Source organism: Puma concolor, chromosome E1, assembly GCF_028749965.1.
Source record: "Puma concolor isolate L17-30 chromosome E1, mPumCon1.1.hap2, whole genome shotgun sequence".
Taxonomy (NCBI): Eukaryota; Metazoa; Chordata; class Mammalia; order Carnivora; family Felidae; genus Puma; species Puma concolor.
Genome location: NC_141680.1, coordinates 8,012,140 through 8,027,308, shown reverse-complemented (window position 1 = coordinate 8,027,308; position 15,169 = coordinate 8,012,140). Strand labels below are relative to the sequence as shown.

Below are 15,169 nucleotides of genomic sequence, written 5' to 3'. Positions count from 1 at the left end.
TCCGTGAATTCTTCAGTTACCTAAACATTTCAACGTTGTATCAGAGTCAGATACGGAACTTTGCCAAGGCTCTATATCAAGCTCAACATTTGGAAATTTCCTGAGTCTTTGCTGTTCTCATAAATTGAGATCATCTGAACTTTGCCAATTGCCGTTCTAGTTTCAATGTGTGCGCACACAGAGAGAGAGAGAGAGAGAGGGAGAGATGCATAAGAAAGAATGAGTCTAAAAATGGGACTTCAAAACAACAAGGAAGAGAGACACACAGCAAAAAGAAAGGGGGAAGAGAAAAAGAATCACCACTATAGATCAGACCCAGGTCGCGTGTTTGCAACTGACTCAGTTATTATCACAGATGGAGACAGTTCCAAGAGATCGAGCCTCTGTTGTGGTCCAGATCCTCTGTGCCCATTTTTTTCCAGTCCTAACAACCCCGAAAACTATATATTATCCTCATTTTAAAGGTGAGACAACAGAAGCTGAAAGGTGAATTAAGTCTTCATTCTTTTTTTTTAAATGTCTATTTACTTCTATATTTTTTAAAAATTTAGTGTTTAGGGGCGCCTGGGTGGCTCAGTCAGTTAAGCGTCCGACTTCGGCTCGGGTCATGATCTCACGGTCCGTGGGTTCGAGCCCCGCGTCGGGCTCTGTGCTGATGTCTCGGAGCCTGGAGCCTGCTTCGGATTCTGTGTCTCCCTCTCTCTCTGCCCCTCCCCTGTTCATGCTCTGTCTCTGTCTCAAAAATAAATAAACATTAAAAAAAAAATTAAAAAAAAATTTAGTGTTTATTTTTCAGAGAGAGGGAGATCATGAGATCATGGCTCGAGACAAAACCAAGAGTCAATGCTGAACCAACTGAGCCCCTCAGGCGTCCTACATGCAGGATAACTTTAATGCATTTTCTCAATGTCACCCACCAGGTACTGACTGACCCTGTGTGTTCGCTATCAAGGCTCAGAAGGGCAACGTTCTCATCCTTTACATGGCGGCTGGTATGCTCACCGCCTACTCTTCTACCCCATCCGCTCCTCCTGTGGTCCTTCTGATATCATGGCCCACCTACGGGGGCTCCTTTCCACCTTCTCTCCCATCTGTCAGCCCATCTCTGCCTTGAGCCTTCCCCCTGCTGACTTTCCAAGTTAGCCCTCTTCGGAACCTTCTACCCTGCCATGTCCTTATCTTCAGCTTAATCGCTATCAAATTACCCACACACTCTCAGCTTCTAGATCAGTGTCTCCTGTAGCCTCTACAATTGCACAGTAACTTCTTGCTCCCAGGGTCCACCCTTCCTTCAGTCCTCACTGCTTCATCTTCAAAGTAAATTCACTGATCTGCATAATATTCTCAGATCTCTTACGTTTACACACCCACTGGCCCAGTACCCTTCTCTTTTCTTTCCAGGCTGGCTACCCCTCAGCATATCCCTTAGCTGTTTTTCTAAATTCCCTGAGGTGAGAAACAACAGACCCACTTTTCTCTCCATATTTTGGCAATTCCAGGCTTCGTCCTCTCAAGAGAGCATGTATTTTTCCCCCCAGGGGTCATAGCCCTTTCTGCTTTTTGTGTATTTTTCCTGCCTTATCCATTACTTTCCCTAAAAAAAAAACTCCGTCTTGGGGTGCCTGGGTGGCTCAGTCACTTAAGCGTCCGACTTCGGCTCAGGTCATGAGCTCACGGTTTGTGGGTTCGAGCCCCGCGACGGGCTCTGTGCCGACAGCTCGGAGCCCGGAGCCTGCTTGGGATTCTGTGTCTCCCTCTCTCTCTGCCCCTCCCCTGCTCATGCTCTGTCTCTCTTTGTCTCTCAAAAATAAATAAATGTAAAAAAAGAAAAAGAAAAAGAAATCAACTCCGTCTTTATGTATGTGTAAAAATGAGGCAATTATTTGAAACTATCAAAGAGCTGGCTGTGCAGGTGATATGGGGGCTTGGCATAAATCGTGAAGGGAGTGAAGAATTAACCACTGTCTATTCAAATCTTTTACCCATTTTTTGGTTTGGTTGTCTTTTTACTGTTGAGTTGTAGGAGTTCTTTATATAAAGGTCTGATAAGACCCTTATCAGATAGGCAATTTGTAAATGTTACCTCCTATCCTGCGGGCTTTTCCCTTTCTTGATGATATCATTTGCAGCACAAAAGTTTCCAACTTCGATGTAGTCTAATTTTCCTATTTTTCCCTTCTGTTGTATATTTGCTGTTGTATCTAAGGGCACATAAATTACAAAGAGACTTAGGGGGGAAAACCCACTAGGATCGAAGTAAATAACATTAGAAAGATAAATACAACACAAGTATTTAAGAAAACGCGTAGCCAGTCACTCCTTCTTAAGTTCTGTTGTTCCCTGTGTAACTGGCTTCGTCACAGAGAACAGTGTCACTTGGAGTAATCTTGACGAGTGGCCTCATGCAGTGCGGAGAGCAGCTTGAGTCACACGGATGCCCTGAGTCACAGGCGAGAGCTGGTCCAGCCAAACTGTGCGGAGAGAGTTGCCATGGAAACATCCAGGTCTCCACAGTGCCCAGCCTGATGTCGGAAGTCCTGATAGTGGCTTTGTGGTTGCCTGTCCTTTCCTAAGAGAGGGCCCCTGTGCTGTTGCGGAATTTCTAAACCAGCCATTTTTAGCTACTAAAGAACCTTGCTTTTCAATAGCTCTCTCTGTCTCTTCTCCTTTCGCCCACCTTTAGTGGCAGCCTGGACCCATATTTGGACCCATGTTTTTCAGGAACTCAAGCACAGGCCCAACCGTATTTATTATCGAACATTCTCCATGTACAAGAGCGAAAACATGGGCCTTTGATTCCTTTTGCCCCCTCTGAAACACCAGAACTGTTCAACAGCATCCTGAATCAGATTCGAAGTTCTGTGGCGTCTCAAAAAAAAGGGGGGGGGGGAGATTATATCAGATCGTGTCTTTATTTTCTGACGAGAGGCGACCCGCAGGTTTACTTACATACAGAGGCAGCGCTAATGCGAAACTGAAGGCAAGAGTGATCACCGCACGGGGTCTTACACGGGTGGTTTTCCTCTAGAAGCCCGATCTTCCACCAGCACCCCGTCAGGTGTCCAGGTGACTCTTGGAGTTACCGTTCTCTGCACCCCAGGTCCACTCCATTAGGAAATCCCGCTGGGTTTCTTTCCCTAATGTCTCCAGAGCCTGACTTCATCTCCCGCCTCCGCCGCTAACACCTAGCTGATGTCATCTCTTGCCTGGATCCCTGCACCGGGACTTCCTGCGTCTCCTTGCCTCCCCCCACGTCCCTGATAGAAGCTAGAATGGCCTTTGCCATCTGAGTCAGAATGTCTCCCCTCAGCCCCAAACCCTCCGACAGCTTTCCATTGCAGAATAAATCTGTATTTCTTAGCCATGTTGACGACCCCCCACCCCCATCCCCACCACATGACCTGTGTTTCTGAATCTTGCTAACTCTACCCCTTCTTACTCGCTCTGCTGTATCCACACTGGCCCCCTGCTACTTTGTGGACAGTCCAAAGCGCTCTTGCCTCAGAGCCTTTGCCCTTGCTATTCCCTCTGCCTGGAATACTTTCCCCTTCACTTATCACTTCCTCCTGCACAAATGTCACCTTAAAAAAAAAATTTTTTTTTACATGTATTCATTTTTTTTTTGAGAGAGAGAGAGACCGAGAGAGGCAGCATACAAGTCGGGGAGGGGCAGAGAGAGAGGGAGACACAGAATCGGAAGGTCGAACCCACGAGCCGTGAGATCATGACCTGAGCTGAAGTCGGATGCTTAACCGACGGAGGCACCGGGCGCCCCTGCACAGATGTCACCTTAGAGAGGCTTTCCCTAACCACCCTGTAGAAGAGTAACATTCGCATATGCTATACTCTGCTTTAATTTTGCCCATGGCACTCATCCCTGTAGGACCTAAGCTTATTTATTTGTTGCCTGTTTCCTCCCACTAGGAATATAAGCGCCACCAGGGCAAGAATGTCTGTTTATTTACACCATATGAGTAAATTACAGCGCTGGGATTGAGAACGATGTCGCCGCAGTCCAACTACCTCGGCCTGAATCTCAGTTGAATCAGCTGGTGGACTTTGGTAAGTTAATATTTAGCTGTTTTTGTGCCTCCGTAGCCCCCTCTGTAAAATGGGGGGGGGGGGCAAATCAACGATTACGCCTGCATCATGGGTTTGTTGTCGTAAAAGAGGCGACACGGGAGAAGTGTTGAGAGCAGTGACGAGTGGAGGGCAAATGTTCGATAAACGAAGCTTAGCGCTAGCCATTGTGGATGATAATGTACACAGTTGGCGTATCAATCACCTTGTGAAGCAGAAGTAGGACTGGAGAGGCACGTACATTAAGTAGTTTTTAAGAAGTTGAACAAGTGGAGGCACCTGGGTGGCTCGGTGGGTTAGGCATCCCACTTTGGCTCAAGTCATGCTCTCACGGTTTGTGGGTTCGAGCCCCATGTCGGGCTCTGTGCTGACAGCTCGGAGCCTGGAGCCTGCTTGCGATTCTGCATCTCTGTCCCTCTCTGCCCCTCCCCTGCTTGTACTCTGTCTCTCTCTGTCTCTTAAAAACAAACATTAAAGAGTTGAACAAGTGAATAGCAGTAAAGGAAAAGGGAGAAGGTTGGATTCAAAACCAGCCCCCGGGACTCCACTGCACCATGAAGGGGGCTGTATCTGTGGCTTTCAAAGATGTCATTATTGCCAACAAGTCAAGGTTAACATGGGGCTGGAACCTGAAGAATGTGATTTACCATTTCCCAAACTCTGTTCCATGGAACACCAGCCCAAGAACAAGCTCCCAGGAAAACATGGTCAAATAAGGTTTGAGAACACTAAACACTATATCCCTCCTTAGATATTATCAGCAAAGGTCATCATATTAGAGGCTCTGTGAAGTCCTCCTGTAAAGGGTCCCGTTTAATTGTCTCACGTGTTATCTTTAAGAATATATTTAACTATAGGGGCGCCTGGGTGGCCCAGTCGGTTGGGCATCCGACTTCAGCTCAGGTCATGATCTCACAATCTGTGAGTTCGAGCCCCACGTCGGGGCTCAGAGCCTGGAGCCTGCTTCGGATTCTGTGTCTCCCTCTCTCTGCCCCTCCCCTGCTCATGCTCTGTCTGTCTCAAAAATAAATAAAAATGTTAAAAAAAAATTTTTTAAAGAATATATTTAACTATAGAATTCTTTGTGTATGTTATGTCTACCAACAATCTGCAGAGATTATTTGGAAAAACACCAATGTAACAAAATCAACCCAAACCAGGTGTTGGCTGCTGGTGGGAGGTGAGTCAGACCAGTGGGGGCTGATATCTTGAGGACGGAAAGATCTGCCCAATTGGGGCAGCCAGTTGGAAACCAACCCAACAGCAGGAGGCCATGGGAATGTGCGTTCATGAAAGAGTCCAGAATATCATGGCGGTACGAAAATGGAGGCCCAGACAAGCAGCAGCAACACGACAGACAGCACGGAGGAGTGACCAGAGGTAGTGCCTGGGTTTTCTGACACCCCGTAGAGCTCAGCAACCGCGAAATCTGGCAGAGGGCCATATGCTAATGTTCAAGGAGGGAATGAGAATGCCAGGGGCTAGTTGGTAAAGGAATCTCAAATTTAAGTGTGAGGTTCAGGGATGGAACCATGAAAACAAGCAGTGAATTCATCTCTAGGGACCGGAAATGCTCCTGCAGAATTTGGCAAAGAGGCAAAATGGATCCAGACAAGGTTAAAAAGTGGGCTTGGAATTTCCAGAGGCTTCGTGTCAAGGAGCAAAGTGATAGTCTAGCGATGCCATGTAGAGAAGAAGACTAAATGTGACCCCTTAAATCCTGCATGATTTGGAATTCATGGTCACAGACCTGAGCTGAGCCCACAGGTGAGAGCCAAGAGGCTGTGACTGTGGGAAAAAGACGTACAAGGATCGAGGCGCCAAGGTGGTCATTACAGAGTGGAAAGTCAACACATCCGTGAGGCATATTCATATAGCAGGTGGCTAAGGGTCCACGGGTATGCCTCCTTTTTGCATCCTATGCCTCAGATCCCCAGCTGAGTGCTGTCTGCACTACAGCAGATTGCATCTCTGAGCTAGCTGGCATCCCACGATGCACTTTGCAGCCCCAAGGTTGGATTTACAGCCTGTGGCACCCAGCAGGGTAATCACCCTCCAGTTTGGGCTGTTCTGCACCATTTCCTAGGGACAGACTCCCCTCCCAGAGCGGTTGAGGTACTTTGGCACTCTAAGAATGCAACTCTATAGACTTGGTTGATGTCCAAGTTAAGTTTTTAAGCAAGAGAACTTGGCATTAAATTACCCCGAGTGACTGTCATCACTCTGAAGCCAGCAAAAGTGACTCTGCTCAATAAAGTTTTGAGAAATATGTTGAACCTTGGGCAAATTTATGATTCTCTTTTCTCAACTCATGGTTAAGACTATTAAGCCAAAGAATTTTTCCCTCTGTCTCTGCTGGAACTAGATAAAGCTGTTGCCGTACCATTATACTCCAAAATATCCAGTTAGGAAATGTGGCCGGCATTTCTTTAAAAATTTGTATTAGATAAAGCAGAGTGCAATTAACACGGAATAAGGCAGACATTTAGCAAATTGCTGTGAGAACAGGGAGAGGAAAGAATGATTCTGTTTAGAATGATAATCAAGGAAGCATTCATGGAAGAGACACCTTTGAGTTAGGCTTTGAAAGGTAAAGAAAAGAATAATGCATTGCTGATTTACTTGCTGGCCTCCAGAGGGTTTCAATCTGGGGAACCTATCTCAGGGGGATCTCAGAGAGAGTTAAAAAAGAGTCGCTTTGCTTTTAGCTTTAATATTCTGGCCCCAAGTTAATGACCACTTAGGTAAGAATGAGAGCCATTACCGGGTTCTACTCCTGAAACCAATACTACATTGTATGTTAACTAACTTGAATTTAAATAAATAAGTTAAAAAAAAAAAAAGAAAGAAAGCAGTTCTTTCATTTCTCTTAGCTTTGAGCTTCCTTGGGGGAGGGCCATAACAAGCATTTTGTTTTGTTTTCCTTTGTAATGTGGAGGAAGACTGAAAAGCCAGAGGGTCAACTCTAAAGACTCTGTGTGCAAATGTTGATGGGGATTGACATCATTAAGCCCGTGGAAGGGACAGGTTGCAGATTAGTGCAGTTGCAGAGGAGGAATCAATTGACCTGGAGAAGAATGTGGCAAAAGAGCCTTGCGTGCCTCGGGAATGGGGGTCCTCTTGGATGCAACAAGCCAGGGGTAGCAAGACCTCGCATGAATGTGGTTTGGTGGCACCTTGAAACCCCGGATGGAGAAGATAAAGGCCGGCGAAACTGACTAGGAAACACAAAGACCATAGACAGCGAAAGCACATTAACTCTCAGGGGCATCAGATACCAGAATACTCTAAAGACCAGACTCCTCCCCCATTTTTTTAGAGCCAACAGAATAGGGAAGAAATCTTCCATTGTTACTTGACGTTGAATTCCATGTGGAGTCTGGCGTGTGAGGGCTGTAAACCAGATTCTAATCCGATTTATAAAAATGAAGAAATATTACAGTTTTCCACATTGAATATCATGGGAAAATTCATGACTGTCATATTTCAAAATCTGCAGTGGTACATTAGAATTCCGTATCTAATTTCCAAGCTATTCTGCTGAAAGCATCTTCAATTTTTATATGCATCTTGGAGTCATTAACAGCTATGTCTTTGGAATCAGAAAGAAGTAGTTTGAATAATAACTGTGCTTCTAACATGATTTATAAACAAAAGTCACTTAATATTTTTGAGCTTCAGGTGCCTCCTGTGGAAATGGGGATACCTATTTCTGAAAAAAGAGCTTAATTTCTTAGCCGGCACTTAGAATGCCTTCAACAAGTGGTAGCTTCTGTGATTATTTTTGTGCTGCTGGGGTTGGGGCCAGGAGTCTGGTCACCTAGGCTCTATCAACACTGGGCCAGGAGCTTGGGAAAATCACCTGCATGTCAGTGTCCCCCATCTTTCCACCTGAGACGCTTGGGAATGACAAATGACCTCATGCTCAGGAGGGAAAGGGTAATCTTCCTTCCCTGGTGGGATTTATTCCTATTTCTGGAGGGAATGTGAATTCAGGATAAGCTGTGGTCTAGGTAGCTCTTTTGCAAGAGGTAGGAGAGAATTTCTACTTCTCAAATGTCTTTTTTTTTTTTTTAATGTTTATTTTTGAGAGAGAGAGAGAGTTTCACAAGTAGGGGAGGGAAAAAGAGAAGGGACAGAGGATCTGAAGCAGGCTCCGTGCTGACAGCAGAGACCCCGATGAGGGGCTTGAATTCACAAACGATGAGATCATGATCTGAGCTGAAGTCGGATGCTTAATTGACTGCCTGCCACCCAGGCGCCCCTAATTCTCATTTGCTAACGTGCATACAAATCTTCCCGTGTTTTAGAGATTTTATCTTTTTAAGTACTCTCTCCACCCACTGTGGGACTTAAACCCACGACCCCAAGCTCGAGAGTCACATGCTCTACCAACTGAACCAGGCAGGCACCCCTAAATCTTCTGGTGTTTTAAAATACAGTTTATTAATAGAAAGTTTGAAGTATTGTAAGGCCAACGAATCAGGAGGTGACTGCCATCAAAAGAATGGTTTATTACTCACAGTTCCCCGAGAAGGAGGTAGTACACCATGCTGTGGGGGACATACCCAAGGTCAGTCACTGGTCAGAGAGAGAAGGGAGAGCTGTGGCTAGTTTTAGGTGTTTCCTCAGAAAGGAAGGGGTGAACCAGGGTAAAAAGGCTTACACTTAGTTAGGTAATTTCAGTGGTCTCTGGGGCAAAGGGGCCATCCCTAGTTGTCTGGTACCTTCTCCCCTAGTGCAGTGATTAGAATAGTGGCCTGGAGAATGAGAGCCCCATAAAGAAGGTGGTTGGGGTGCAGGCTCTGGACTGGTTGGTTTGTAACTGAAAAGCAAGCTTGGGGGCGAGTTGCCCATTCACTTTGGGAATTGGCTAGCCCTGGGAGGGGCCCTCCAGGCTCAGCAAGCCCCCAGATGTCAGAGCATCAGAACTACAGAAAATAAAAGACACCATTAATACACCAGGGAATCTTATTAAAACACAGAATTCTGAGCCTCACGACTGAGATTCTGACTTGCTTGGCCTGAAGATGAAGCTTATTTGTTTGCATTTCTTTTTTTTTTTTTTTTAACGTTTATTTATTTTTGAGACAGAGAGAGACAGAGCGTGAGCGGGGGAGGGGCTGAGAGAGAGGGAGACACAGAGTCTGAAGCAGACTCCAGGCTCTGAGCTGTCAGCACAGAGCCTGATACGGGGCTTGAACCCACCAACTGCGAGATCATCACCTGAGCTGAAGTGGGACACCCAACTGACTGAGCCACCCAGGCGCCCCTCATTTGTTTGCATTTCTGATCAGCCCCCAAGTGACCCTACATGCGGCTGGTTTGTGGATTATACTCTGAAGGAAGATGAGCGAACGGCATTGTTAGCACCCCAGAAAACATACTCTGAGTAGAGGCGATCTGTTCTCCAACAGCTCCCATCCCGGATGAGGATAGCAGAGGGAAATAGATCCTCACGCTGCCCCCGCTGTGCACAGAACCGGGTGAAAGGGTCTGGTTACTAGAGGTCTTCGTTTCAGCTCTTCAAATGTAGAGACGTTAAGGTCAAATTAAACATGTTGGTGGTCTCAGTATAATTCAAAACGATTGAGCCTGCCCCCCAAAGGCACTTGGGCACTTAGCGGGAAGGAGAATTCCATTAGTTAATTGACCACCAACCATTCGGAGAACTTCCCCTATGCGAAGGAGTGGACCAGGTGCTGGGGAGATTTTATTTTCAGTTTTACTCAAACATAACACAAAACCTAAGTGTACAGTTTAATGAGTCTTGAAAAGGCAAGGCATGTAACCACAACCCAGATCAAGGAATAGAACATTCACCAGGGCCACAGAAGGCTCCCTGATCCCCAACCCTGCCAGTTACTGGGCCCCCAACCATCCTGACTTCTATCACCAGGGATTGGTTTTGCCTGGTTTTGAACTTTATGTGAATTAAGTCGTAGAGTGTATATGCTTGTGTCTTTTGTGTCTGGCATCTTCCACTCCACACTGTGAGGTCTGTGTGGTGCTTTGCACAGTCATGGTTCATTCTCACTGCTGTGTAGTTTTCCATTGTGTGAATAAACCACACTTCTTCCAACCTACTGGTGGTGGACATTTGGGGGGGGGGTCTATTTCGAGGCACGGTTATGAGTATTCTTTTTTTTAATTTATTTTAATATTTAATAAATTAACTTATTTTTTAAGTTTATTTACTTATTTTGAGAGAGAGAGAGTGTGAGACTAGGGGAGAGGCAGAGAGAGAGAAGCCCCTACAGGCTCTGCACTGTCATGAACCCTGAGATCATGACCTGAGCTGATACCAAGAGTCAGATGCTCAACTGACTGAGCCACCCAAGTGTCCCAAATCAATTTATTATTTTAATTTTTAGAGAGTGGGGGAAGGAGCAGAGTAAGAGAGAGAGAATCTTTAAGCAGGTTCCATGCTCAGCACAGAGCCGGAGGTAGGACACAATTCCCAGATGCTGGGATTATGACCTGAGCTGAAATCAAGTCAGACCCTCAACCGACTGAGCCACCCAGGGTCCCCAATGTTACAAGCATTAAAAAAAATTTTTTAACACTTATTTATTTTTGAGAGACAGAGTGAGACAGAGCATGAGCGGGGGAGGCGCAGAGAGAGAGGGAGAACATAGAATCTGCAGCAGGCTCCAGGCTCCAAGCTGTCAGCACAGAGCCTGATGTGGGGCTCGAACCCAGGGACCATGAGATCATGACCTGAAGCAAAGTCGGACGCCTAACCGACTGAGCCACCCAGGCACCCCTGTTATGAGCATTCTTATTCATGTCCCATAGGGACTGTTGGGTATATACCTAGGAGCAGATTCTGTGCATCACGAGAATTTGTATTTAGCCCAAACGACTTCCAAAGCGATCACGCCAGCTTGCACGTGCATCAGCAATGAATGAGAGTTCCGGTCTCTCCACACGCTTGTCAACATGTACTCTCAACAGCCCTTGTCATTTTAACGATTCTGGTGGCTGTGTTGTGGTATCATGTCTTGAGTTTTTAATGTGTACAGGTGGAGAATGTCGGCAAGGAGAATAGAGTGAACGGGAGTGTGGAGGTGAGGAACCTCTAGCCATACTAGGGCAGCTAACCTGGGGGAAACGTTTCCGTGGATGAGAAATGTCTTTCAGCAGGAGCTGCAGTGGGACAGGCCGTCAGTGCTCTCCTCCGGGTATGTTTGAAGCAATGCTTGAAGCAAGAGGCTAAAAATCGGAGAATTAAGTACAACGTGAGTGTTGAATTAGGCGTCCGGAAACTGCAAACAGAGAATCCACATATTCATAAGAAAGAAAATTACCAAGCTTTCGCTATGTGTTAGAAGCTGTGTTACCTGGACACTGTGGATATAAAAGTAAATAATGTTCAGAAGAGATGAGTAAGGTTGGGGCACCTGGATGGCTCAGTCAGTTAACGTCTGACTCTTGATTTCGGCTCAGGTCACCATCTCCCGGTTCCTGAGATCAAGCCCTGCGTGGGGCTCTGTGCTGATCGTGCGGACGGAGCCTGCTTGGGAATTTCTGTCTCCCTCTCTCCTTGACCCTACCCCACTTGCACTCTCTCTCTTAAAATAAATAAAGAAACGTTAAAAAAAAAGAAGAAATGAGTAAGACAGATAATAAAGCATTGCGACAAATTCTCCGATAAAGCTTCCTACAGCCTGGAAGCAGGAAGAAGGTATCCCTCGGTTGGCCTGATAGGGCCGGGAGTACTTCCCTAGGAGGTGACATTGGATCCGAGTGTTGGTAAATTAGTGGTGGTTCATTAAGAAGGTGATGAACAGAGAAGCATGAGCCATGGTTCGAAGAGGTGGAAGGTTATGGGGATGTGGTTGGAGAAAAGTCCAGTAGGTTTGCACAGATGTGCGGGAGTGGGTGAGAGCAGACTGGGAGCAGCCTTGTAAATACTGCTGAGCATGAATGAGCTGTGGGCAAGGAGAAGCCGCCGAAGTCCTTCAAAGGGGGCCGCCGAGATCCCTTGGAAGGATACGGCGATAGCACGGGCCTTGTGATCTAAGGTAGGCAGCGGAGGAAATACAAAGAAAGCCACAGAGGTGACTTCAAAGAAAATACGGCTCAGGTCTCCTCTGGCACGGCAAAAAATCCTCATTTCTTGGGAACCGGAAAAGTACTTAAGGTGATGATGTTGTTCTGCTGGGATGGGCCCAGTCCGAAGGTAATTTTTCAAAAGCAGCTGCTCTAAGTGTTGGTTAAATGGTGCCAGGGGATTATTCGCTGGACACAGGTGCCATGTTCAATCTTACTCATCTATCAATAAAGGCAGACTCCGAGTGCCGGCTGGATGCTGGCTGGCAGCCGGGCACCCCTGAGACAAGAATCCTGTTAGCAGATGCGTCTCCCTGCTTTCGTCTGGGGCTCCGCTGCCGACTTCAAAGAGGAGCCTCAAGTCCTCGGCTTCCGCTTTGCCTCTTGATCATTGCAGCCATGGCTCCTGCCCGGGTGACCCAAATACACCCTTCCCATCGTTTGAGATGGTTCCTACACACTTTCCCCCCTGCGTTTTGTTTTTTTTTTTTTTTTAATATACATTTTAATGTTTATTTATTTATTTTTGAGAGAGAGAGAGAGCATGAGTGGGGAAGGGGCAGAGAGAGAAGGGGACAGAGAATCCCAAGCAGGCTCCGTCCTGTCTGCACAGAGCCCAATGCGGAGCTGGCACTCACCAACCGGGAGGTGATGACTGAGTCAAAACCAAGAGTCGGAGGCTTAACCGACTGAGCCACCCAGGTGCCCCTTACCCTGCGTTTTTAACACAGGAAAGGAATTTTTAAGCACTTAATCAATTTTTGATTAAATAATAAAGGCAATTACGTACATTTTATAAAAGGTATGTAGGAGGAGGTGGTCGTGACAAATGAATTTCTCTTACCTTCCTTTCTCTGGTCACCTGCTTTCTCTTCCCGGTGCAAACACTATTACCCACTTTCTTTTTTTGTTTTTTGTTTTTAATTTTTTTAAGTTTATTTATTTTTGCAGAAAGGGAGAGAGAACGAGCAAGAGTGGGGGAGGGGCAGAGAGAGACAGAGACACAGAATCTGAAACAGGCTCCAGGCTCCGAGCCATCAGCCCAGAGCCCGACGCGGGGCTCGAACTCACGGACCGTGAGATCACGACCTGAGCCGAAGTCGGACGCTCAACGGACTGAGCCACCCAGGCGCTCTCTTTTTTTGTTTGTTTTAATGTAATTTATTGTCAAATTGGTTTCCATCCAACACCCAGTGCTCATCCCAACAGGTGCCCTCCTCAATGCCCATCACCCACTTTCCCCTCTCCCCCACCCCCCATCTTTCTTGTGAATCATTTCAAAGATGTTCTACGCACTTACAAACATAGGCCTATGGTTTTTTTGTTTTGTTTTGTTACACTTATTTATTTATTCTTTTTTTTTTTTTTTTTTAAAGCATAAAGGATAGCACATCATACACCTTGCTCTCTACCTTTTTTACACCCTGGGTATAGTTCCCCATTATTCCTTTTTGGAAAGGCTGCATGGTATTCCATTCATTTATTTGATCAGGCCTTTTGGCTGATAAGAGACTTTTGGCTACGATAAACACTGTCCCAGTGAAGCAGTGAATATCTTCATTTCTTGTGAAGACCTATTTACAGGATAAATTCCTAGAAATAGAACCGCCAGGCCACCAGGCAGGAATATGGAACATTTTGAGAGATTTTACCAAATTATACTTTATAGGACCTGTTCCAATTTTTACTCCTAAGGAAAGTCTGTTTTGTTTTGTTTTTTCCCACATGTTCCCTGACCATACAGCATATTATAAAATTTTGGCTTTTGTCAATTTTAAGTATAAAACTTTTCAATAGAAAAACGTATTTGGGTTTTTACTTTTCATACATCTTCTTCTTGAGGCTGAGCATCTTTACATCGTTTTGAGTCATTTGAAATTCTTTTTACGAAATGAACCCTGATCTTATATCTTGACCGTTTTCCCATAGGATTGTCTATCTTTTTCTTACTGATTGGCAAGAGCTCCCTATATATTAAGAAAATTATTCCTTTGTGCATAAGATGCAAACCTTTTCCCCAGTTTTCTGAGTTTGTACTTTATTTTTGCAATAACAAATGAATTTTTTTTAACGTTTATTCATTTTTGAGACAGAGAGACAGAGCATGAACGGGGGAGCGTCAGAGAGAGAGAGGGAGACACAGAATCTGAAACAGGCTCCAGGCTCTGAGCTCTCAGCACAGAGCCCGACGCGGAGCTTGAACTCACGAACCGCGAGATCATGACCTGAGCCGAAGTTGGACGCTTAACCGACTGAGCCACCCAGACGCCCCGATTTTTTTTATGTAGTAGAATTTCTTGTATTTCTGTTTAGTTTGGGGTCACACTTAGGATTTCCAACTGTGCGGTTATTTTAAGTTACCATGATCTCTTTTGGTACGTTTAGTGTCATCTTTATTTTATTTGTTAAAAAGTAATCTCTGCACCCAACGTAGGACTCAAACTCACAACTCTGAGATCAAGTATTGCACCCTCCACCGACAGCGTCGGCCAGGCGTCCCTGGTGTCACTTTTAATTTTTTTAAGTAGGCTCCACACCCAGTACAGAGCCCAACATGGGGCTTGAACTCACAACCCTGAGATCAAGACCTGAGCTGAGATCAAGAGGGGGATGTTTACCAACTGAGCCACCCAGGCAGCCCCTGGTGTCATTTTTTTAAAATGTGTATTTTGAAATAATTTTGGACTTACAGAAGAGTGGTTAAGATAGTCTTCACCTGGGGCACCTGGTAGCTCAGTCAGGTAAGCATTAACTCTTGAATTCAGCTCAGGTCATGATCCCAGAGTCATGGGATCGAGTCCTGCATCGGGCTCTGCACTGAGTGTAGAGCCTGCTTGAGATTCTCTCTCTCCCTCTCTCTCTCTCTCTCTCTCTCTCTCTCTCTCTCTCTCTCTCTCGCTCTCTGTTTCTCTCTGCCTCACCCCTGCTCAGTGCTCTTGCTCTCTCTCTAAAAAAAAAAAAAAAAAAATAGTCCTTACCCACCTTTGGCTAATGGTAATACTGTACAAGTACTAAAACTAAGAAGTCAACATTA

The 15,169-nt window shown here is 45.7% G+C and overlaps 1 long non-coding RNA gene across 12 annotated transcripts in view; it reads left to right on the top strand.

The window, feature by feature from the left end:
- LOC147574048 (uncharacterized) overlaps nucleotides 1-15,169 on the top strand; it is a 231,665-nt gene that overhangs the window by 142,410 nt on the left and 74,086 nt on the right. For 11 of the 12 annotated variants that reach the window (XR_015243861.1, XR_015243867.1, XR_015243866.1 and 8 more), the window contains one exon: nucleotides 3,925-4,062. This is a non-coding gene — a long non-coding RNA (uncharacterized LOC147574048). Of the gene's footprint in view, nucleotides 1-3,924; nucleotides 4,063-11,529; nucleotides 13,468-15,169 lie in introns of those variants that run through there. The other variant, XR_015243864.1, reaches the window with a different exon arrangement.